The following is a 16,973-nucleotide window of genomic DNA, read 5'->3' as shown; positions in this document are numbered from 1 at the left end:
ATAGTTGGAGACTTCAACTGTCTCTCTCAGTAATAAACAAAACAAATAATTAGAAAACGAGTAAAGATATCCAAGACCTGAATAACACTTTCAACAAAATTTATCTAATTGACAATTAGAGAGACTACTTCACCCACCTATAAAAGAATACACATTCTTTTCTTTTGTAGAGCACATGAAACACACACACACACACACACACACAAACCCTAGACAATAAAACAAACCTCAACAGATTGAACATAATTAAAATAATAAATAAAAAAAAGAATATTATCTGACCACAATGGAATTAAAATGGCATGTAGAAAAAGACATATTTGTTGGGATAAACAGTGAGTGGGAAGGAAGAAAACAGAGGCAGTAGTTTCCTAGATTTCTTTCTCAATACATTTTTCTGCTGGTGTGAGAAAGAAATAGGGAACACCCAGTGTGATATTAAGAGAAGATACTTCCTTACTTCCTTATTTCCTTCCTTCTTTCCTTACTCATTTACTTATTTATTTACTCTGTGCTTACCTACTTTTAAAAATGAGAGATACTAGGCCCCTTCCTGTCTCCCAATCCAACTCTGTATACAGAGCATAATAATTATTCAAGCTGAGAAGGGATGGCAAAAGTAAACAAACATATGACATTTTATGTGTAATTTCTTGGGAAGGCTTTTACCAGAATGTAGAGCATCTGGTTTAATCAAGCTTTGATTTTTTTAAGATTAGATGCATATGATTTTCTCAATTTTTAGGTGTACTGTTCTATGAATTTTGAAAAGTGAACACAGTTACGCAAGCACCACCACACTCAAGATACAGAACAGTTTGATAAACCAAAAATGTTTGTTGTGTTCCGTTGCAGTCAGTTCTTCCCATCACAGCCCCTGGCAAACACTGATCTGTTTTACATATGGGGACAGATAGCTTTGTTTTTATTTATTTATTCATTTATTTATTTTTTAATTTATTCACTTTTTATTTTATATTGGAGCATAGTTGATTAACAATGTTGTGATAATTTCTGATGTAGAGCAAAATGATTCCGTTATACATATACATGTATCTATTCATTTTTCAAGTTCTTTTTCTATTTAGGTTATTACAGAATATTGAACAGAGTGTCCTGTGCTAAACAGTAGGTCCTTGTTATCTATTTTAAATATAGTAGTGTTTACATGTCAACCCAAACTACAAATCAACACTTCCCCCACTCTTCCCCCCTTGGTAACCATAAGTTCATTCTCTAAGTCATGAGTCTGTTTCTGTCTTGTAAATAAGTTCTTTGCATATATGTTTTTTGCTTTTTTAGATTACACATATAAGAAATATCATATTTGTCTTTCTCTGTCTGACTTACTTCACTTAGTATGATAATCTCCAGGTCCATCCATGTTTCTGCAAATGTCATTATTTCATTATTTTAATGGCTGAATAATATTCCATTGTATATATGTACCATATCTTCTTTATCCATTCATCTGATCAGAGCAGAAATAAATAAAATAGAAATGAAGAAAGCAATAGAAAATATCATGAAACTAAAAGACTTTTCTTTGAAAAATATAGGCAAAATTGATAAATCTTTAGCCAGGCTCACCAAGAAAAAAAAGAGGACTCAAATCAATGAAATTAGAAATGAAAAAGGAGAAGTTACAGTGGACACCACAGAAATACAAAGGATCATAAGAGACCATATGCTAATAAAATGGACAACCTGGAAGAAATGGAAAAATTCTTAGAAAGGTACAACCTCTCAAGACTGAATCATGAAGAAATAGAAAATATGAACAGAATAATCACAAGTACTAAATTGAAACTGTTGTTAAAAACTCCCAACAAACAGAAGTCCAGGACCAGATGGCTTCACAGGCAAATTCTATCAAACATTTAGAGAGGAGTTAACATCTATCCTTCTGAAACTCTTCCAAAATATTGCAGAGGAAGGAACACTCCCAAACTCACTCTATGAGGCCATCATCACCCTGAAACCAAAACAAGACAAAGGTACCACAAAAATATAAAATAAAATAAAATTACAGGCCAATATCACTGATGAACATAGACGCTAAAATCCTCAACAAAATACTAGCAATCCAAATCCAAAAATACATTAAAATGATCATATACCATGATCAAGTGGGATTTACCCCAAGGATGCAAGAATTTTTCAATATCAGCAAATCAACCAGTGTGATACACCACATCAACTAATTGAAGAGTAAAAAACATGATCATTTCAATAGATGCAGATAAAACTTTTGACAAATTTCAACACCCATTTATGATAAAATCTCTCCAGAAAGTGGACATAGAGGGAACTTACCTCAACATAATAAAGGCCATATACGACAAACCTACAGTTAACATCATACTCAATGGTGGTGAAAAGCTGAAAGCATTTCCTCTAAATCAGGAACAAGACAAAGGAGTCCGCTCTCACCACTTTTATTCAGCATAGTTTTGGAAGTCTTAGACACAGCAATCAGAGAAGAAAAAGAAATGAAATGATTTCAAATAGGAAAAGAAGAAGTAAAGCTGTCACTGTTTGCAGATGACATGATACTAAACATAGAAAATCCTACAGATGCTACCAGAAAACTACTAGAGCTCATCAATGAATTTGGTAACGTTTCAGGATACAAAATTTATACACAGAGATCTCTTGTATTCCTATATACTAACAATGAAAGATCAGAAAGAGAAATTAAAGAACAACCCCATTTACCATCACATCAAAAAGAATAAAATACCTAGGAATAAACCTACTTAAAGAAAGAAATGACCTGTTTTTAAAACTAGAATTCACTATTCAAAGATAATCTCTTAAGAAGCCCCAATGAGGTCTTTTGCTGAATATTGTAATCAATCAATGTAAAGAATGAACACTCACTGCCTTCACACTATATGATCAGCTTTGTAGAAATATATTTCTGTGCCTTATTCCATACTTTGGTTGAGTGCTCCTGGTTTGCAAACTCTCTTTCTTTGTGTGCACAATCAACTTTTACTAATTACTACTTAAGTGGATCATTGGCTTTACTTTTTTTTAACTTTTGACACTGTTAATGATTTTGACAATTTTGTGCATCTTCTCTTGTGTCATGGATCATTTATATATCCTCTTTTTGAAGTTTTCCCATTACATTACTTCGAACCTTATAAAATCTATTAGATGTATAATTTTGAATCTATTTCTAGACTGTCTCTTTCTTTCCATTTGTCTATATGCTCATTCTTGTGAAAACATCACCCTGTCTTGATTAGTGTAGCTTTATAGTAAGACATAACTTTGGATAGAGTTCTTTTTCAAGATCGCTTTGGCTATTCTAGATGTGTTGAATTTCTATATGAATATTAGAATCAGTTTGTCAATTTCTAGCAAAAGGTGTACTGGATATTGATTGGCACTAAATTGAATTTATAGATTAATTTGAGCATAATGACTCTCTTAATATTGAACTTCCCAATCCATAATCATGTTATGGCTTTCTATTCATTTATATATTCTTAGATTATTGACTTTAAGCCTGTCTTCTTTTCTAAAATAAGCATTTAAATGTATAGATTTACTCTTAAGCATTATTTTCACTAAATTCCACAAATACTGATAGATTTTTAAATTACTGTTCCTATGAATCTTACACACATATGCACATACACAAATATCCGTTTCTTTGTGATTTTTATTTGATACTTGAATTATTTAGAATTGGGTTGGTTACTTTCTAAGTATTTAGGACTTTTCTAGCTATGCTAATGGTATTTATTTCTACTTTAGTTCTATTGTGGTTAGAGAGCATATTCAGTAAAGTTTCAAACTGTTAAAGTATTTTGCAAATGGTTTCGTGGCTTAAAATAAGATTTATATGAATGTTATATGTACATTGTCTTGTTAAGAGGTGTAGTGTTCTGTTAACTTCTATTAGATCTCATTGGATAATAGTGTCATTCAAATCTGCCTTTTGGCTTATTTGTCTATCACCTACTAAAAGATATGTTAACATTTGCAACTATGAATGTGAATTTTTCTATTTATATTTGTATTTCTGAAAATTTTTCTTCCATGTATCTGAATTTCAATTATAGTTGCTACACATTTAATAAGACTGTTGAATTTTCTTTATTAATATGTTCTTTCATCATTATAAAATGTCTCACAACTACTGGCAATACTCCTTTTCTTGAAGCCTATATTACACCAGCTTGCTTGTGCTTAGTGTTTGAGTCTTTTAATATCCTTTGACTTTCCATCATTTATCTGCCTTTTATTTTTCCCTAGCTTGAAAGTATCTGCCTTTAAATGTTGAGTGTTTAATCCATTTACATTTATAGCATTTGTGGGGGGTATGTTTTAGTTAGAATCTTTTTGTCCCCTCTGTTCTTTCCATTTTTCTGTCTTCATTTGTGTCATTCCAGTCCTTTTTTATGCCTATTTCTCTGTTCTGTAGGTTTATTATCCATAGCTCTTTTTGTCGTCATTGATTTTTTTCATGGACATAACCAATTTATTTAGTAACTGTTTACTTTTCATATATTCACAAGGATGATATGTGTCAAAAATCAGTCTGAAGGATAATTTTTTAATAATTATGAAATACAAACTTGCAGTGATATCATTGTGTTAATTTTAATTGTTGCCCTTGAGGTTACAGTATGCATTTTTAAATTATCATAGACTACTTAAAATTAAAATTGTGTCCATGTATGATTGTCATTATAATGTCCATTTCTTGGTATATGCTGAGATTTCTAGATCTGTGGGTTGGTTACTGTGTTCAAATTTCAGTTATGCCTGTATTTATAGGGTAAATTCCTTAGTTCATGCACATGGTCTTTTCTTATTACATGTGATCTTCTGGGGATTATAATGGAAAGTCTCTGGTGTTAGCAAACCTCATTAATTTGGTGGGACTTAAACTCCAACCTCTCTCTGTTATAATAGGCAGCTGCAGTTAGCTGTGCTTGAATTTTTAGCCTTCTACCTGTGGTTTCCCCTTGATTTCTTGGATTCTTGCCTAAAATAAGCATAATTTAGTGGTCTGTGAAGAATTTTAGGAGATTTTCTATGCACATTTTGGAGATCTTACTCTGTGGTTCCTATAATTCTGATATTTTCTCTCTCAATTTCCAGCCCCTGTTGGAGCCCCAAATTATATCTCTTGACTCCTAAAGAAATAAGTCTTTAGCTTTCTATTTGAGTTCTATCTGGTGGCCACGTGATTGAGGAGTGTTTTCAGGGGAAAACTATATAACTGTGGACTTACTCTCTCTATTGTCCTGCTTTCAAGGATTAAATCTCATCCAGGGTCTGCCTGCTTTTGTTCATTCTACAATGCCTTCAATTAATTGTTTTCCATATTTTTTCCAGAGATTTCAATGTTTATCAGCAGGAGGGTTAATCTGATATAACCTACTTTGCCATTAGTGGATGCCAGAAATTTGTTTGTAGGTTTGTTTTGAAAACCTACATGGAAGTAATAGTCATTTACAATATTTTTGAAAATACACAGAGTGATAATGGAGAACATAAAAATAACTGTCATTATACTAAGTAGAAATAAATACTGTTGGTATTTATGCATTTTCCATATTTTTCTATGCACACAAATACCTACATTTATAGTTAAAATCTGAAATACTATAGGTATCTTGTTATGCACTTAAAACCAAATTTTGTAAAGACATATTTTACTTAGCATAATATCATTTTTTATAAATAACTTCTTAAAACATAGTTTGAATACCTTTTTATTGCATCACAAAATTAGCCATAATTTATTTAACTATTCTAATAAGTCATTTATAAGTATCTCATAAATAACTGCATATGTATCTTTGCATACAAATCTTTGTGTGCAAATTTCTCATTATTTCTTTAAGTTAGAATACTAAAAATAGAGTACTAAGATGAAGGGTATAAATATTTTGAAAATTCTTGATATTTTTCCCCAAAATATTTTTCCACCAGCACTGTGTGAGGACATCTCTTTTACAACCCATTCAATCAGCAGTTTTTGATACTTGACTTTGCAATTTACCTAATTGATAACGTTTACGTGATTTTTATATGATATTGACCACTCATTATCTCACTTTATAATTATCTAGCCATATTCTTTACCCATTTTGTTGATTTGTATCAGTTCATTTTGTTATCTATATTACAATATAAACTTTCCAATATGATTGTTCTTAATTCAATTTTGAGTATAAATATTTGACTCCACTGTAGTGGCCTCTCTTGTTTGCTTTGTTTGCTTTGGTTTGTTTGGAGGTAAAACTCACATAGCATACAATTAACTATTTTGAAATGTACAATTCAGAAGCCTTGCATTCACATTGTTGCACCATCACCACTTCTATCTAGTTTCAAAAATATTTTATCATCCCAAAAGAACCTCTGAAACCCTTTAGCTCTTTGAGCATTTATAAGACAGTTAATTTAAAATCTTTCTCTAGGAGGCCAGTGTCTGGGCTTCTTCAAGGATGTTTCCTGTCATTTATATTCCTCCTATGAAATAGTCACACTCTTCTGTTTCTTTGTATGCATTGTGATTTTTGTTGATAACTGGACATTTAAAATATGGTAATGTGTGAACTCTAGGTAGAAGAATTCTCACAGGCTCCCAGGGATTATTGTTTTTTCATGTTGAGTGCTGCAGTTGTCCATCTGTTTAGTAACTTTTCCAAACTACTTTCATAACGATTATATTCCTTGTCATCTGTAGACACAAAGTCTTTCTTCCTCTGTCACCATAATTACCAGTGACCTGAGAGAGGTTTCTCTGAGTATCTGAATACAATTTAAAAAAAAAAGAAAGAAAGAAAAAAGAAGTTCTGTCTCCTTAAATTCCATTGAGAATTGCCCCTTGGGAGACTGCTTCAGTCAAATAATGTCCAAAAAATATTCAGCCTCTGTGCCAGTCCCTCAGTGACCTATTGGTCAGATCAAAATACACCAGAATTTTTGGAGGATAGTGTCCTTATTACAAGCTGCAAGATGAAACCAGGCCTTTTCCTTGGCTACCTGCTGTGAGGCTGAAGGATAATAGCTGCCATGCTAAACATTGAAATTCACTGAAAGTTACCAGCCTCTTTCTTCACCAGGTATTCTCCTGGATGTTGTAGGCTTACAAAGTTCCATAGTTCTTGCCAGCTCAATAGTTGGGGGGACTGATTCCTGGAGCTTCATACTCTCACATCTTCCATGATACCACTTGGATACTAGGTTTTTGACTGTGGTCCAAAATAATGTTTATTTTTGCCACCGAATTTTCCAGTGAAAGCCTAAGCAAGCTTATCCCAAATTGCCTACTCAGAGCTGTCTCCTTGATATAACAATAATTCCTAAGTATATACTTTTTAAATTTATTAACACAATTTTCACAGAATTATCTCACTGGAAGCAGTATTACATTATAGAAAATTGAAGTTTGCAAAGTTTGGGAACATTGCCCCAAGAATGAAATCTACATGCTTTGACATCTTGTTTATTCTTTCTTTATGGTACCCCACAAAGTTAGCTAATGTCAGGAGTGGGGTGTGGAAAGGGCTGGAAAAATTGCCAGGAAGATCACAGGAAAAACTTAATCCGTATTTGATTCATTCAAGAAGAATGAAGAAGGATTGAAAAGGGACTGTGAAAGATTGGTATATTCTTTAAAATATGACATATAACTTTTTAATATAAGCATTTTCACTTTGACATTTTTAATGTGATAGTATTTAAATGTAACCAAATGAAAGAACATAAAACTACTCCTAAAATTTAACTTAGAAAATTATTCTTTTCATAAATACTACAACCACATTCTTTATTTCCTAAAGGTCTCTCTATGCAATATTAATACACATTCTTTTTATGCAAACTCATTTTGACAGCAATGGTGCAAGCATATTTTCCATTTAGATTCCTTACTTATTAAAAATAATTCAAGAAAAGAGTTCAACTAGCATAATTTATTAGGCAGTACATAGACATTCATATGATGCTTATAGTTCAAACTTGATTTAACATTTTAAAATAATTTATAAAGGAAAAGGAAAAATACATTCATACTGACACATGTCTGGAAATTCAAAATATATGCTAGATATGAATAAATATCATACACTTTTCTCTATAATGATTTGCTCTGCATTGGAGAGAGCACATTTTAAGAAATTTTCATTTGAATAAGAATGAAAAATTCTGAGCATTAAAACATGCTAAATTGATTTCAGTTAAAGGGTATTAATGCTATTGTAGCCCCCCATCCCTTCCATATCCATTGTCTAAGAATTGAAGTGATTTCAGTGCATTATCGTGACTTTTACTTCTAAGTGGATGTATAATATATATGTGAGATTGATATGAGCTAAAAGGAATTGCTAGGCCAAAGCATTGTATAAGGCAATACTGTGAAATCAATAGCAAATGGGAAGAATAACATTGGCACTGAGATAGTAAAGTCATAAAAAATGAATTATTTAGTTGTTTCATACCATACATAGCAGATTCGTCTCAGTTACCGTGATAATCTAAGGAAAAGTTATTTGGAAAATTATCTCTCTCCTCTATTTTACTTTGGATTAATCTGAATAACACTAACATTGGAAAAATGAGATAACTTATTAGTTCATTAATCTATGCAATCTTTATTGAGAGTCTCTGTGAAGCTGGTATTCTGTGCTCGAGTTTCAAAAAAAGATTCATATGTCTATTTTAAGCATCTCACAGTCTAGTGACAGAGTCAGACAAAGTAACAAATACTTAAAGAATGGTGTGATTGGGGCTATGATACAGGAATACACAGAATGAGTTGGGGATATGGAAAGTCACTTAACAGACAGAAAGGTAAGATTCTCACCTGGGTATAAAAGGAATTATTTTTGATGAAAACTCCCTCATTCATTTCATTCGATAACTCTCTTCAACTTTTACAGAACTCTGATGTTTTTGGTATTAAATAAAATTAAACTTAAATGACATTCTCACTGAGTAATCTCATATGCTTCCCTGGTATTAGTAATCATTTGTTCATTTAGGGTAGGTATGACTCAAACTTATATTGGAATAAATAATGTAACATGAATTTCTGTCTCATATATAAGTTCAGATAGGTAGGCAGCCCTTAGGCTGTCTATAATAGTTCTGCCCCAGAGCTACTCTGTTTTCTTCAATGTATGGCCTTAATTGCTATGGTCACTTTACTGTCTGAGATGGCTACTTCAGCCACAACTACTACATCTACATTTCAGAGGAGGAAGCACAAAAGGAGAAAGGGCAATGAGTACATCTCAGTATATTTTTTTAAGGTAGGTTTCCAGAAGCTGATGCAGGACACTTCACTTTACATAACATTTGCAACTACTTAATCGTATACCTACAACTAGCTGCCTGGGGAATGTAGTCATTCTAAGTTATCATTATTTTCATGGAAAGGTGACAGATATGTTTAGGAAACATCTCCTAAATTTAACCCTACTATCCATGTACTAATGACTATCAAATATATATCTCCTCTTCTTTACTGAGATTTCAGTGTATTTGTCCAACCATTTACTGGATTATCAATTTCAACAAATATATATTTAGCATATACTGTGTGTTAGACATTGTGTAAAGTACCATGGATTAAATGGTAAATATAATAGTCTTTATCACAATCCTCAAATAGCTTATATATTGGTTTAGGAAGTCAATTAACATGTATTTCTTTCACAGTTTAATTAGTGGTAAGGTAGGGAAAATTTAGGGTGCTATAGGAAAAAACAGGAGGGCACTTAACTCGGGTTTAGGAGTCCCAAAAAATATCGTAGGTTGGCTGAGATCTAAGCTAATTTATCATAACTAAGAATGATCAAATGAACTCTAAGTGGAAGGTGGTTTCCACAAATTTCCAGTGATATGAATATATTAAAGTAAGGCAAATTTAAAGAGCAGAAAGAGATTTCAGTATCACTATAACATTGTGGGAGTGTAGGATGCTGATGAAACAGAGATGATACTTTAAATGTCTTCAGTAGAGAGCTCACGATGAGCATTTTGCCAATTAAAGAAAGAATTTTGGATTTTTAGAGAAAGCAGCAAACCATTAAAGGGTTTAAGAGCATTTCTGCTACCAAAGAGCAGATAGGAGGTTATGAGACATAGATCTCCCCATAATAATTTTTAAAAATAATGAGATAGTCTAAAACTCATTTTTTTTAAAGTTGTAGAAGATCTATGGTTGCACAGAAGTCTAAATAAACCTAAATTTCTGGGAAGAATGTGTTTTTCCTAAGTAAGCAGAGACTGGTGCAGGGAATATATATTTAGAAATTCATTATAAGTGTGGGGAGGTGGGGTGGGGGAGGGATGGACTGGCAGTTTGGGGTTAGTAGATACAAACTATTACATATAGAACTGACAAACAACAAGATATAGCACAGGGAACTATATTCAATATTCTGGGATAAACCATAATGGAAAATAATATAAAAAAGAATGTATATATGTGTATAACTGAGTCCCTTTGTTGTTTGCCAGAAATTAACACAACATTGTAAATCAAATATACTTCAATAAAAAAATAAATTAAAAAAAAAAGTCTGAAAATTTTAGCAGAGATCTGAAGCTACACAAACAGACATAGCACAATTGGAAAAGGACCAAACAGAAATTTTAGTTAGAAAAATATAATAAATGAAGTTAAGGTGTCAATAGTTGGGTTTAATAGCAGATTAGACATAGCTGAGGAGAAAATTGGTGGATTATAGAAACAGAATGAACCTTGGAAAAATAAGAGGATGGAAAATACAGAAAAGACAGTAAATTAGGCTAAATTATGTTTAATTGGATTCCTAGGAGAGGAGAGAAAGGGGAAACAGCAATCTGAAGAAATAATGTCAGAATTATCTATAATTGATGAAAACCATCAATTCACAGATTCAGGAAGCCCAATGCCCAAGCCCAACTTGTACTCTGCTCAAAGGCAAATGCAAAATGAAAATATTTTAAAGCAACAAAGGAATAAAGATGTTTTATCCTCAAAGGAGCAACAGACTGCTACTTACATCTCAACAGCAAACCTGGAAGCCAAAAAAGTAGAATGCCATATTCCTTATGCTTAAAGAAGATAGCTGCCAATCTAGAATACAATGCCCTGTGAAAATATCTTTCAAAAATGAAAATAAAATAAAGACATTTTCAGACAAACGGAAACAGTCCCCCACCAGCAATCTCACATTAAGGGAAATTCCAAAGGATAATAATGTTCAATCATAATAAAAAGGAAAACAAAATAAAAGGAAGGAATGAAGAACAATAAAAGTGGTAAATGTGTATGTAAATAAATATTGACTATAAAACAAAAATGATAATGTTGCATGGTATTAAAATGTATACACAGGGAATTAAAATGCGTGACACACCAACACAAGAGTCAGAAAAACAGTGGTAAATGGAGTTGGAGTATACTAAGGTCTTTGCATTGTGCTGGTGTAAGGTAAAGTATCAGTTAATGTTAGACATTGGTACGGCAAGGTTGAATGTTTTTGCTAAACTACTTAATAGAAAAACAATGTATAATTACCAAACTAATATAGGGGAAAAATAAAGTAAAAATTACCTTTCAAAAACAAGATAAGGGAATAAAATGTCAAGAAGTAAAAAGAAAAAAATAACTAGGGAGATAATTATTTTTTAATATGTCTCCAGTGATTTTTTTTTTTTTTTACCCAAAACAAGCTGAGGTATTTCTTTGATGAAAGAGTATAAGGTGGAGATAGTATACGATGAACTCAGCACCTGAAGATGAGTACAGCCTCCTGCTGAAGAGCAAGGCCAATTCTGTCTCTTGCTGACTGTGTGACCCTGGGCAAGTCTCTTCAAACAGCTAATCCTCAATTACATTTATAAAATGTAGATAACAAAATATAGGACTGGAACTAGGGTTGACTTGTGTGCAAGTTTTAAGGGGGCACCTCCCCCTTAAATGCATTAATCTAGATACCTAACATTTTATTTTATTTTATTTTATTTTTTGTGATTCTGCTGGAGCATGGACCACGTTTTCAGTACAAGGGTTTAGAAGATTTTCGATGGCCTTCCGCGTCCCAGTCTGTAGTAGGGTATTCAGGTAGAGATGGGCTGGTGGTGGTCAGAGTGTGTGTCAGGGGTTCGCGTTTACTACTGTTCATAAGATTGCCCTGGGGAGTTGTTAAAATACAGACTTCTGGGATCCCAACTACTGCTTTCTATGTGACAGGTGGCAGACATCTGATTTTTAAAAGAATTTTTATGGAGTATAGTTTTTTTTTTTTTAAACATCTTTATTGGAGTATAATTGCTTTACAATGGTATGTTAGTTTCAGCTTCACAACAAAATGAATCAGTTATATATATACATATGTTCCCATCTCTCTTCCCGCTTGCGTCTCCCTCCCTCCCACCCTCCCTATCCCACCCCTCCAGGCGGTCACAAAGCACCAAGCTGATCTCCCTGTGCTATGCGGCTGCTTCCCACTAGCTATCTACCTTACGTTTGGTAGTGTATATATGTCCATGCCTCTTTATCGCTTTGTCACCGTTTACCCTTCCCCCTCCCCATAGCCTCAAGTCCATTCTCTAGTAAGTCTGTGTCTTTATTCCTGTTTCATCCGTAGGTTTTTCATGACATTTTTTTTCTTAAATTCCATATATATGTGTTAGCATACGGTATTTGTCTTTCTCTTTCTGACTTACTTCACTCTGTATGACAGACTCTAGGTCTATCCACCTCATTACAAATAGCTCAATTTCGTCTCTTTTTATGGCTGAGTAATATTCCATTGTATATATGTGACACATCTTCTTTATCCATTCATCCGATGATGGACACTTAGGTTGTTTCCATCTCTGGGCTATTGTAAATAGAGCTGCAATGAACATTTTGGTACATGACTCTTTTTGAATTATGGTTTTCTCAGGGTATATGCCCAGTAGTGGGATTGCTGGGTCATATGGTAGTTCTATTTGTAGCTTTTTAAGGAATCTCCATACTGTTCTCCACAGTGGCTGTATCAATTTACATTCCCACCAACAGTGTAAGAGGGGTCCCTTTTCTCCACACCCTCTCCAGCATTTATTGTTTCTAGATTTTTTGATGATGGCCATTCTGACTGGTGTGAGATGATATCTCATTGTAGTTTTGATTTGCATTTCTCTAATGATTAATGATGTTGAGCATTCTTTCATGTGTTTGTTGGCACTCTGTATATCTTCTTTGGAGAAATGCCTATTTAGGTCTTCTGCCCATTTTTGGATTGGGTTGTTTGTTTTTTTGTTATTAAGCTGCATGAGCTGCTTATAAATTTTGGAGATTAATCCTTTGTCAGTTGCTTCATTTGCAAATATTTTCTCCCATTCTGAGGGTTGTCTTTTGGTCTTCTTTATGGTTTCCTTTGCTGCACAAAAGCTTTTAAGTTTCATTAGGTCCCATTTGTTTACTTTTGTTTTTATTTCCATTTCTCTAGGCAGTGGGTCAAAAAGGACCTTGCTGTGATTTAGGTCATAGAGTGTTCTGCCTATGTTTTCCTCTAAGAGTTTGATAGTTTCTGGTCTTACATTTAGGTCTTTAATCCATTTTGAGCTTATTTTTGTGTATGGTGTTAGGGAGTGATCTAATCTCATACTTTTACATGTAGCTGTCCAGTTTTCCCAGCACCATTTATTGAAGAGGCTGTCCTTTCTCCACTGTACATTTCTGCCTCCTTTGTCAAAGATAAGGTGACCATATGTGCGTGGGTTTATCTCTGGGCTTTCTATCCTGTTCCATTGATCTATATTTCTGTTTTGGTGCCAGTACCATACTGTCTTGATTACTGTAGCTTTGTAGTATAATCTGAAGTCAGGAAGCCTGATTCCTCCAGCTCCATTTTTCGTTCTCAAGATTGCTTTGGCTATTCGGGGTCTTTTGTGTTTCCATACAAATTGTGAAATTTTTTGTTCTAGTTCTGTGAAAAAGGCCAGTGGTAGTTTCATAGGGATTGCATTGAATCTGTAGATTGCTTTGGGTAGTAGAGTCATTTTCACAATGTTGGTTCTTCCAATCCAAGAACATGGTATATCTCTCCATCTATTTGTATCATCTTTAATTTCTTTCATCAGTGTCTTATAATTTTCTGCATACAGGTCTTTTGTCTCCTTAGGTAGGTTTATTCCTAGGTATTTTATTCTTTTTGTTGCAATGGTAAATGGGAGTGTTTTCTTGATTTCACTTTCAGATTTTTCATCCTTAGTGTATAGGAATGCCAGAGATTTCTGTGCATTAATTTTGTATCCTGCTACTTTACCAAATTCATTGATTAGCTCTAGTAGTTTTCTGGTAGCATCTTTAGGATTCTCCATGTATAGTATCATGTCATCTGCAAACAGTGACAGCTTTACTTCTTCTTTTCCGATTTGGATTCCTTTTATTTCCTTTTCTTCTCTGATTGCTGTGGCTAAAACTTCCAAAACTATGTTGAATAAGAGTGGTGAGAGTGGGCAACCTTGTCTTGTTCCTGATCTTAGTGGAAATGCTTTCAGTTTTTCACCATTGAGGACGATGTTGGCTGTGGGTTTGTCATATATGGCCTTTATTATGTTGAGGAAAGTTCCCTCTATGCCTACTTTTTTTTAAAAATCAAAATTATTGCAAAATATGAATGATGGGGCTTCCCTGGTGGCGCTGTGGTTGAGAGTCTGCCTGCCAATGCAGTGGACACGGGTTCGTGCCCCAGTCCGGGAAGATCCCACATGTCGTGGAGTGGCTGGGCCCGTGAGCCATGGCCACTGAGCCTGTGTGTCCAGAGCCTGTGCTCCGCAATGGGAGAGGCCACAACAGTAAGAGGCCCGTGTACCACAAAAACAAAACAAACAAACAAAAAATATATATATATGAATGATGAACAAAATATGAAACTTCTACATAAACTTAAGATCTGACCCTATAATTACATGACTCAACTCAAGTACCTTACTTTAATCCTGGCCCTGATAAAATACCTACCTCACAAAGTTATTATAAGACTCAAAAAGTACACATAAAACAGTTAAGTAAGAGCTCAATAAAACAAGATTATATCAATTATCTCATTTCAATTTCAATTGTACATTAATTACTTTCTTAAGAGAAGCACTAACACTTGGCTCTAAATGTTTAATTCATTATCTTATTTCAGAAGTGGAAACATCACAATACAAAACTAACAATAAAATCGGTGATACTAAGCAGAATTTCTACTGCATGAAATGGAACTGAAATTTGACATGAAAATGCAAGTGCTCAATTATGATCTTGTTACATACCAATTCAGCATTCCACTGCTATTTACTTTTTGGCATAGCTGCTCTAACAGATTAATGGTGCTTTCTCGCTTTTATTGTTTATTAAGAACAACAAATTAGCATATGAATGCTAATATAGAAGTTGGTGAAAGGTATGGTATAAGTGGAGAGAAGAAAGGGGCTTTTTAATCATTAAATAAAATATTATTTTGATTTCTTTCAACAATAATTTGATATAGTTTTCAAATTAAAACTAACAGCTGTATACAAAAGAATGGCCTGGAGATTAGCACTGGGGAAGAACTTCTCTTCCACATGCCAAACATAGAAAGGGTTTTAGAATTTCTTTAGAAACAAAGTTAATTTTTAGAGAAAATTTTCGACAAGACCTATGATTCCTAAAATTGTCATACTAGCACACGTTTTCACAAGTAGATACAGAAATACTAATAATTCCATATTTGACAAAGCCTTTATTCGAAAACAAGTTATTGTTTAATTGAGGACAGATAGATTGAAAAAATATCTATATAATACCCAATATTAGTAGCTCTTATATAGGAAAAGTTCATAAATGTTAATTAAGGAGACTGGTTGAAAATTGGTTACCTGTATTTAAGTCTCTACTCTGAAACTTAATTGCTGTGTAATGTTGTGTAATCTGCTTAAACTCTGTATGCTCAATATTTTCCATCTGTACAATGGAAATAAAAATATAACAGAGCTACTATATGTATAGCACTTATTAAAATGCATGTCACAAAGTGTGAAATAAATGTTAACTTTGATAATTATTAATCATTACCTCATTCATATACCCGGCAAACATTTTTTTGAGAGTATAGCATGTGCCAGACACAGGAACCCTCTTATTCTACAATATTGTCTTTGTTGCTGTTATTTTGCTCATTAATTTTTGATTACTAATATGTCAGATGCATGTTGCATAACTTGGAATACTCCCTTTTGCCCTCAACAATAGAAAATTAACACTCGTGTTAAAATATCACCTGCTTTATGAGGGATATACTAAACTACATTTGGCCTCTGTGTACCCATAACTTTATTTAAAAGAACTGTGTTATTATAAGTTGTGTATATTATTTTGTCTCCTTTCTACTGTTGCTTAAGGAAAGTGGATGTATCTTCATCTTTTTTTTTTTTTTTTTATGCAGGGTCTAGAAAGTACAGTTTTGAGAACACAGATCCAGAGAAATCGTCATTTGAATTGAGGGCTCAATAAGCACCTTCATTAGCTTGAACTATTTGGCAACTGCAATCTGTTCTCTCAAAATGGAGGAAAGATGGAAGGTCTATTACAAATTGTTTGGATTATCTTGTAAGTATAACTGTCATATGCAGAAGGGTGGGAATTATAATAATGAAGATTTCAAAGTTCATCATGGATCAGATATTCCTAATGATAAGCACTCATTAATATCTAACATTAGAAAAGAACCATTAGGCAAGAATTAAAGTTCTACTTGGGAGGTTAATAATTTAAGTGACAGAATATTATCCTCTATTTTAATAAGATGTTAGGATTTGCATTATGTGTTTCATCAGCTATAAATTTTGACAACTTCCATCTAACTCTTTGTAATGTAACAAAAGTATTTTATCTTATTTTTTTAACTAGGCTATTGTTACTATGCTGGAAAAAAATCAGAGTTGGTGAACTATTACCTGTATGGATTTTAAACAGAACT

The sequence above is a fragment of the Delphinus delphis genome, chromosome 1, assembly GCF_949987515.2.
Source record: "Delphinus delphis chromosome 1, mDelDel1.2, whole genome shotgun sequence".
Taxonomy (NCBI): Eukaryota; Metazoa; Chordata; class Mammalia; order Artiodactyla; family Delphinidae; genus Delphinus; species Delphinus delphis.
Note: the sequence above shows the minus strand (reverse complement) of the source record.